At 43.4% G+C, this 8,518-nt stretch overlaps 1 long non-coding RNA gene across 1 annotated transcript; it reads left to right on the top strand.

Annotated features, from left to right (window-relative positions):
• Positions 1 to 267: 267 nt before the first annotated feature.
• LOC140847722 (uncharacterized) lies at positions 268 to 7,622 on the top strand. The gene is made up of 5 exons (XR_012127784.1): positions 268 to 351; positions 3,436 to 3,533; positions 4,128 to 4,177; positions 6,554 to 6,630; positions 7,449 to 7,622. It is a non-coding gene; the product is annotated as an uncharacterized lncRNA (long non-coding RNA).
• The last annotated feature ends 896 nt before the right edge of the window (positions 7,623 to 8,518 follow it).

Genomic DNA, 8,518 nt, shown 5'->3' with positions numbered 1-8,518 from the left:
TCACAGGTTCCAGGGGTTAGGACATGGAAATATCTCTTCAGAAGCCAATATTCAGTCCACCCCAGCATTCATATAAATAAACTCTCAGAAACAGCCCTAAATCCTCAGTGTAGATACAGTAAATTCTGAAGATATTTGCATATCTCCAGTGATGTTTCTTGTGTCTAGTTTTGCAAAGCTGCTCTCCAAGTGATTTTCATGGTGAAGTGATTTTAGTAATTTAGTGTAACAAGGTAAACAAGCCTTGTTTTGTTTCTTTGTTTGTTTAGCTGCAGGATCCTCAGGACCTTCTAGAAGTGGTTGTGCATGATGGTTTTTCAGAAATGGGATGCAGTGCATGGCATTTCCCAGGTGAGTATGTTTTTGAACTATTATGTTTTGTCTGGGTTTCCCAGAAAGCAGGGCTTAAGACAGGCTGAAGTGCAAGCTTCTTGCTGGGCACTATTCCCCAGAGAGCCAGTGTGAAGGGCCAGACCCCACACAGCCAGATGGGGAGCCAGTGGAAGGGGTGACCTGGATCTGGCCACCTCTGAGGCTATTGGTGACCTGATCCTATGGGGCAGCTGGATGAAATGTGTCTGGAGGGGTCTCTACTGGGGAAGGAAAGGGACAGGGCTATGCACTGGTTCCCTCCATAATTAGTCAAAGTTCCCCGTGAGGGGCTTTACCTTCCCACCCATGCAGGCTTAGCATGTCCAAGCACCTGCAGGTCTGTACCACGTCCCCTGCGTTGGTGTAAGTGCAGCATGGGCACCATCAGGAATGGGATCAGGGCCCACCCAGCAGTGGTCACACCACAGTCACTGGCTTAGGAAACACCTGAGGCCCAGAGACTCTGAAGCTCTGTCTGAGAGGTGGCTGCTCCGCTCCTGGACCTGTTAGTTCAGAGGCCATCCCATGAAACGAGCGTGCCACAAAAGGCTCTTTGAGAAACCAATTTCATTATTAAGCTGCCATGATATATTATGTCATGGACAAACTTCCTTTAAGCCTACCTATGCCTTCTGGTAGCATCATACACTCCCCCCATTCTGTACTTAGGAGTCACTACCAATAGTTGAATTTGACAAAATACATTACTATGCTTTTTAAAAATTTTAAGTCAGGAGAGAGTTCATTCTAGAGAAAACTATTTATATACACTGGAAAGCACATTCCTGGAATTATTCATATCTGCTGACTGCATGCTATGAAAACGGGAAGATTTCTTTGGATATGGACTACTTCAAGTCCGGCTCACTCTGCTGATGTAGCAAACATCGTCTTACTCATAAAGAAGGGAAAACGAATACACAGACATTTCTTATCAAGCTCAATGGAAGGGAAAAGAGAAAGAAAAATAAAAGAAAAAAGCATTGCCTGGTCCAATTTTTTGGAATAATTATATTAAACAAAAGAATCAGAAAATGGAAATGACCATAATTGGCTGAATGTGGAGGCTGAGAGGAAAGTACTGATGGCAAACAAGGCAGGTGAGAGTATTAATTTTCTCTGGTGATAAAGGGTATATGGTCACATTTAAGAGTCCTTTAAATACATTTGCAAGAAAAGATTCAGACATTGCTGAAGGGCTGGTTTTCCAGAGACATGCTCTGCTTGGAGTCTATTCTATGGATGGTTGGTTGGCATGGAGGAGTTATGAGTCAGGTAGTCCATGTCCTCTCCACCCCAGACACACAGGAAGCATGTGATCCAAACAAAACCAGCAAAGTAACCCTGAACCGGCAACATGTGTTCAACCAGGCTTTGTTATTGCCAACAATGAACAAGTTAGAAGCACAGGCATGGAGTGGGGAGGGGACAGAGTAGCTGGTAGAGGCTGGGATAAAGCTGTGCTGGCCAAGGGTGGGAAAAGCCTATTTTTTTTAAGACTATAGAAATTTTCTTTTAGGAGTAACATAGAAAAAGAAAAAGAACCCAGACTTTGCAGCCAGTTGACTTAAACTGAATTTCTGGATGCTTGGCTCATGAACTGTAAATGGTCTTGGCATAGTCACTTAGGTTCTCTGCCTCAGGTTTCTAGAATAATATTGTATCATTTAGTGGCAAATAACAGAACATTGTGCTTAGTTAAAAAAAACTATGTGTCCCATCTTCTTTTTCACATAAAAATGGTCAATGTACAAGTACATGTTTTTTGGATAGGACTTCCAGGAAAATTCTTTAAAGGAGGCTTACTCAACTGGGAGGCAAGCATCCTTCTCTCCTTTCCCTTCCTTTGTTTTCTTGCTCAGATCTGAATGTGATGGCTGAAGAGCCAGCAGCCGTCTTATGACCATGAGTCAACCTAGAAGATATAAGGCATGTGTTAAGGGTAGTGAGCAGAAACAGAGAGAGTGCAGAGATAGGACAATCATGTAGTTTCTATTGCATTGCTGGGCCATCTATCTCTGGGCTTTTTTAATATGAGAGAACAACAGACCTCTCTCATTTTTAAGCCGTGTCATTTTAGGTTTATATTAAGAGTAGCTGAATTTCATCCTAATACAATGTTTCATAAATGTTTACAATTAAAGAGGTATAATTTTCAGACTTACTCAGCACAGGCAGCATAAACTAAAGGTAGCAAAATCATCAGACTGCAGTCTGAATCCAAAAGCAAGTCAGCTTTATTTACTTTTAATGCATTAATTGCCAACATCAGAAAGCTGGGCAGCTTCATATAAACATTTGGATTTCTCCTGCTTTAAAATCAGGAAGGTTTAGCAACCTTGGGCCCACACTCCTACCTGGCACCAGTTGATGAATGGTGGCTGCCCCTTTGGTATGGGGCCAGGGGTCTTCATTTTAGCTGCACCTCCACCCACACAGCTCCTCTCTGGTAGCTGCCCAGGCAATTCAGTGTGTGGTCCTGGATCTGAGCTAATGTCAAGTCCCAAGCTGGATTTTTTATTTTAGCCTTACTTGTTCAAGTTGTTTAATCTGCTCTGATCAAAGACATCCATATCTTTACTTTACATCCACTTAATTTTGTTTAAACACAGTCTTCGTGAAGCCTGGCAGTGGTCAATCATTCTGTTATGCAGGTGCAGGGCCAGGATTGTATCTGGTCAGATGCTTTTCATGTTCAAATTGGATAAGTCAGTACAAAGCTTGTTGGGAATCAGAATCTCCCATGAACTTTTTTCTTTTCTTTTTAAGAAATGCAGCTCCTGAACTCTGAATTTATGAATCAAAATTCCCTCAGGTGGGCCTAAGACTCTAGGTCTTAAATGACCCAAGCAGGGTATGGTAAGAGTGGGCCTTGTGATCGGGGTTGGCCTCATTATGTCACAACTGCGAACACCAGTGCCTCATGACTGAGAGCCGTGGGGCCATTCTCTAATACTGTTTGTACCCTTCTATTTTTATTGATCGATTGTTCTATTGATCCAATCACCTATCTATCCATCCATCCATCTATCCACCATGTGTGTAATGAGTTCTTTCTTACAGAAACAGAATAAAGAAAAAAGAAGTGTAAGGGAAGGGAAAGGAGAGGGCAAGGTGAAAACAGAAGGGGAAAGAGGAGGAGAAGAAGCAATCACCAGAAGGTAATCAACCAGGCGGAGTAGAGACTCCAAAGGAGGTCACAGCAGAGCTGTCAGAGGCCCCTTTGATGTTAGGCCACAAGGGGGAAAAGTCACGCAAACATCAGCGGCCTTCCCAGACAGTTAAAACCATCTGAAGTGAGCGGAGGCATCTCCAGATCCTTTCCACAGGTTTTGATTGCATGTCTGATATGTGTCAAGCCCTATCCTAGGTGATGGGCTAGATCAGTGGACAAACATAAACCTGTCCATGTTTAGCTAGGGCTGCAGAGACAGACTGACAATCTCACCAACAGGTAAGCTTGTGATTTCTGATGGTGCTAAACTTATTCTCTAAGAATCTGAAATATAGTGTTAACTAGACAGTATCTAAGAAAAATGGTTCCTCCAGTGCATTGCAGTCTGAACTGCCTGGCACCGCAGTGTGAGATACAGGGTCTTCTGCACTTAAATGTCAGCATTTAGTTAAACCCGGGAATGTTTGTTGGAAACAGAAGCAAGTTTTGGACATAGGAATTTTGTCAAACCTGCCAACCTTGAAACTCAATCACCTCTTCTTTTCTTCCTACCCTTTTGCAATATTGCCTTTTTATACAGAACTTTCTACAATCAATGACAGCTGACTCCATGGTAGAAGGGACTGAACAGTAAGTAAAGTATTTTCCATATAACCTTGCAGTGGAGTAACCAAAATGAACTATTAGGTAAGTGATGGCCTCTCTCCAAGCATTTCTCACCATTTTCCAGGTCCTGGGATAGAAAGCATATTTTAAGAGATGCATATTTCAGACATAGGGGTACTGGAAGGGAAGGTATGGAGTGTGTGAATGCTCAAAAAATAACTATTTGAGCACACAGATGTTTAAAACATTATGACAGTCACATCGGAGCTATCCAGCATATTGTTGCAGTGAACACAAGAGAACAGAGAATCTGAGGGGATAGAAACTCCATTTAAGGTCAAAAGAGGCAAAAAGAACATATTTTAGGATGAAAAAAACTATCCAGCCTTCTGTGCATCTTTGCATGACTTACTATTTGAGCAACAGTGGGAAACTTTTAAACCACTTATGTGGGGATCTTTGGTCAATAATGAACTTCATGTTTACAAGGGAAATCTTTTTTCCCAACCTGATGTTTTATGGCCTAAGTCCTGATAACTCTTGATTTTTGGTGATGTCACTTTCCAAAGTGTATAGGATTCTATCTGTGTTTCTCTAAAATGTGGGACCTATACAAAATAAAAAATTTTATATTTCTCTTTAACAATCTGACATGAAAACTAAATGCATGCCAAGTTTGACCTTGTAAAATGGTAATCTCTTTCGAGTTATGATGAGGGGGAAAAAGGACTGAAACACAGTGAAGAAAAAATCTCCTCTGTCTATTCTTATTTTTCAAGGAGCTGAAATCCCCAAACAGTTTAATAATTCATATACAAGTTTTCTTCCAAACAAAAATTTCCCTTCTTGTTCAAAACCAAACCTGAGTCATTCTGGGCTTAAAGGAGATCATTTATCTGTCCTCAGCTTTGTGTGTGTGTGTGTACTTGAGAGGGTTCAAGAGTTCTGCCTTAAAAGACAGGTTAATAGCACTCCCCTAAGACTGAATGACATTATTTTGGGGATCAGTCTGGCCATTCTAGTAAGACCTGTGCCTGGGCTCAGCAATTCAGCCAAAGATGGTCCCTTTGCCTTGGCTCAGGCCAGACTCTCCATCAGTGACAATGGCCTGTGTGAGTCCTGGCCTCTTCCTGATCGTCCTGGGTCTCTGCACACAAGAGACAGGCAGAACAAACCAGAGAAGAAAGCACTTCTGAGAGATGAGAATTTTTCCTTACTTCAAATATAATGCGAAGCCAAAAGCCCAGGCCATGTAGTTCAGTGTAGGTAGCAAGAGGTTTTTCTTCCCTTGCTGTTGCAGGCAACAAGACAGTACCTCTGCTTTCAATAAATCCCTCATTTTCTTTTCTCAAAGGGGAAGCTAGTTTTAAATTTGTATGTATTTCAGGTCTCTCAGATAAAAGCTAGTCCTGGGAAGAAAAAAACCAATCTGGGGAGACCCCCAAGAACTCTTTGAGGCCACAGGTACTTTCTTGGAGGTGACTGTTCCTGGATAGTAGCCATAGGCACAAGATCTCAAGTTTCTGACAGCTTCTAAGGTTGGGAGTTGGGAGTGGGGAGAGGAGGACCCTAGAGAACTGGACACTGTGCCCATGGGGTTCAGAGAGTGTGATGTGGCAGCTGAGGGAACAAGTGCTTTTCTGGGATAGAATTTGAACTTCCAAGATTTGGTTTCTATGCAAGATGGCTGCTCAATCTCATTTAATAAGAAGAGAAGGGGTGTGCTTGTAAGCATACACACGCGCGCGCACACACACCCACACACGCACACACTTACATACTTTGTTGCATATATTCTCTACTTTCCTAAGCACTCTGATTTAGATTTAGATTTAGAAAATTAAAAAACAATCTCTAAGAGCATTGTCAAAACTTTTCAGATTCCTTCCACTGCAGAAGCTGGTTTCCTGTGGTAAAAAACTACCATCTCCAAGACACACTGGGAACTTTTGCACAGTGCGCAGCAGGTCCTGAGTGGGACTGAGGATGTGAACCTGTGCTTGAGCAGGAGCAAGGGGCTGTAGGGAGCTCGGGTACCTTTGTTTCAGTCACTCCCTACCTGTCATCCCTTTCTCCTTTCTTTCCCTGTACTTCATCTAAAATAAAAATTGGAATTAGGGTGCCCTTTACATCAGTAGCGCTAAGAAGTGAAAGTCCCCTGGGAACAGCCATCCACTAATGACTACCCTGGTGTCGGCATATGAACCCCGTAGCTCCCCTTCCTCCAGGCGGGAGTTCTGCACTGACTCCCAGAGTTTCCCCAGTGGGATTAAGCTCAGGGAGCCCCAGGGACAAATGACACATTCTCTGTGCTGCCCCTCCCTGTGTCAATTCTCTGTTCCCCTACGAGTGTACCCTGCCACCATCTCCTAAGCAAACTGCTTCCACTTGAATCCTCAGGTCAGCATCAGCTTGTGGAAGGACCCAAAGTAACACAAACGTATTCCGGGTACTGAAATGTTGGCAGGATTCAGCAGGTAACGGCCACGTCCCTCTCGGTCAGGCACCTACTCTCCTGGGAATAACAGGACTCCCTCCTTTAAGCACAGAAGGGATTTTTCCAGTTGGGAACAGAGATGTTACTGGGGAAGAAAGAGGTCTCTTTGTCTCCTTGTCTGACAACACATAATGCGGCTCTCTGTTGCCTTCACAAAGCCCCAAGTTGCATGACTTTGCTGAGTACTAAATCTAGATTTTGCAATAACAACTATCACCATTTTACTGGAGTTTAACTTGAGCATAAACATAGATAAGAAAATAATTCTGTGGAGCAGGAAGATCAAAATGAGAGTTTATTTTCATTGAGAAATTGGAGAGAAAGCCAGGAGGCTAAGAGAACCATCTTTAGACCTGCCATGGGTATATGTGGAGTCTTCCTCCTCTGGCCCTTGTCCTGGTCAGCCCTCCTCTTCAGAGTCTCCCCATGTTCTTGCCTTGCTCTGGGGTTTTCTCTTCCTTGTTCAGAATCTGTAACAATTTGTAAGGCTCCTTGTTGCCTTTCTTGGGGTTACCAGGTGCAGTCACCCATAGCCCACTTGATGGGCAACATCTAATGCATTCATTGATATTCATTGATGCTATTCACACATACCTTGGTACTGTGCTTTTCAGGAATGATTTTAATCTTCTTTATGCCCTTGTGAAGTTACTATTTGCATGCTTATCCACCCCCACAGCCCCCAAAGCCGTATCTGGGAAGGCAAGGTCCTTGCTAAGTTGCTAAGGCCAAAGAAGAGTCATTGAACCATCGCTCAGATTGATGTTTAGAAAATCCACCCCCCCTTTTTTTTTACAGGAATTGGGGAAGTTTTCTATTAAGAGCAACTGACCTGCTTTAAAGAAGAATCACAATCACGTGGGAACATAAAAGACACCTAATTCAGTTTTCTTATGTTTTGTTTTTGGAAGAGAAACATATCTGAAATGTCATGCTCAACGGATTTTAAAATTAAAAGCAGGAAATATAAATATGTATCATTAAGTGAAGGGGACATTCCCTCAGAGTATTAGTTTTATACTCACATTCCTAAGACTCCTGAAGGAGACAAGTTCTGCACAGGACGCATACAGCTCCTGCATCATAGCCAATGATACGTGCTAAGTATGGGTATTCAGATGAACTACCCCGAATTATATGCAAGGACTGCACCAAACTCTAGTATGGATTTCCTCTTGGTCAGACACGTACTCTCCTGGGAATAGCAAGACTTGCTCCTTTAAGCACAGAATGCATTTTTCCAGTTGGGAACAGAGATGTTCCTGGGGAAGAAAGAGGTACAGCTGCAAGCTCGGCCTAGTTGCCCCTCAGCACAACAGGTACAACGTTGTGCTGGGCTCTCCAGCTGCAGGGGCTTCCACAGGAAGCAAGAGCTAGCGAAATGAAATACAAACCTGACCCTTCCTGCCACATCTGCCCAGGGCAGGAGGCAGGAGCACTTGCTAGTTTTCAGTTCTCTGTCCCAAAAGCCCCTTAGCTTCCCTCAACCCTTGGAAAGCGACCTTGGACGGCATTCATGCACTCCAGCTCATAGCAGCAGAGAGGAAGATTCCCTGGCCCAGGGTTCCTTTCCCATCTGCAGGCTCGGCAGTGGGGGTTGGGGCAATGCTGGGAGCAGGCACGTGCTGCTGGCTGCCCTTTGGCGTCCCTACTGCCACGCTCTGCCAGCCCATTGTCACAGTGTGTGAAAGCAATTGATAAAAGCTCTTGTCAGAGACCTTGGCGGTGGTTTCCATTCCCACCACTAACCTAGAGGCCAGAAAGTGAATTATAAAGCATTCACTTAATTCCAACACTGTTACTGCTGCTATATATAAACAGTGCTTTAATTTTAGATAGTCTTCAAAGCAAAGTAAAATAACCACAAA

Source organism: Manis javanica, chromosome 2 (assembly GCF_040802235.1).
Source record: "Manis javanica isolate MJ-LG chromosome 2, MJ_LKY, whole genome shotgun sequence".
In the NCBI taxonomy this organism is placed as follows: domain Eukaryota; kingdom Metazoa; phylum Chordata; class Mammalia; order Pholidota; family Manidae; genus Manis; species Manis javanica.
This window is presented reverse-complemented; position numbering and strand designations above follow the sequence as displayed.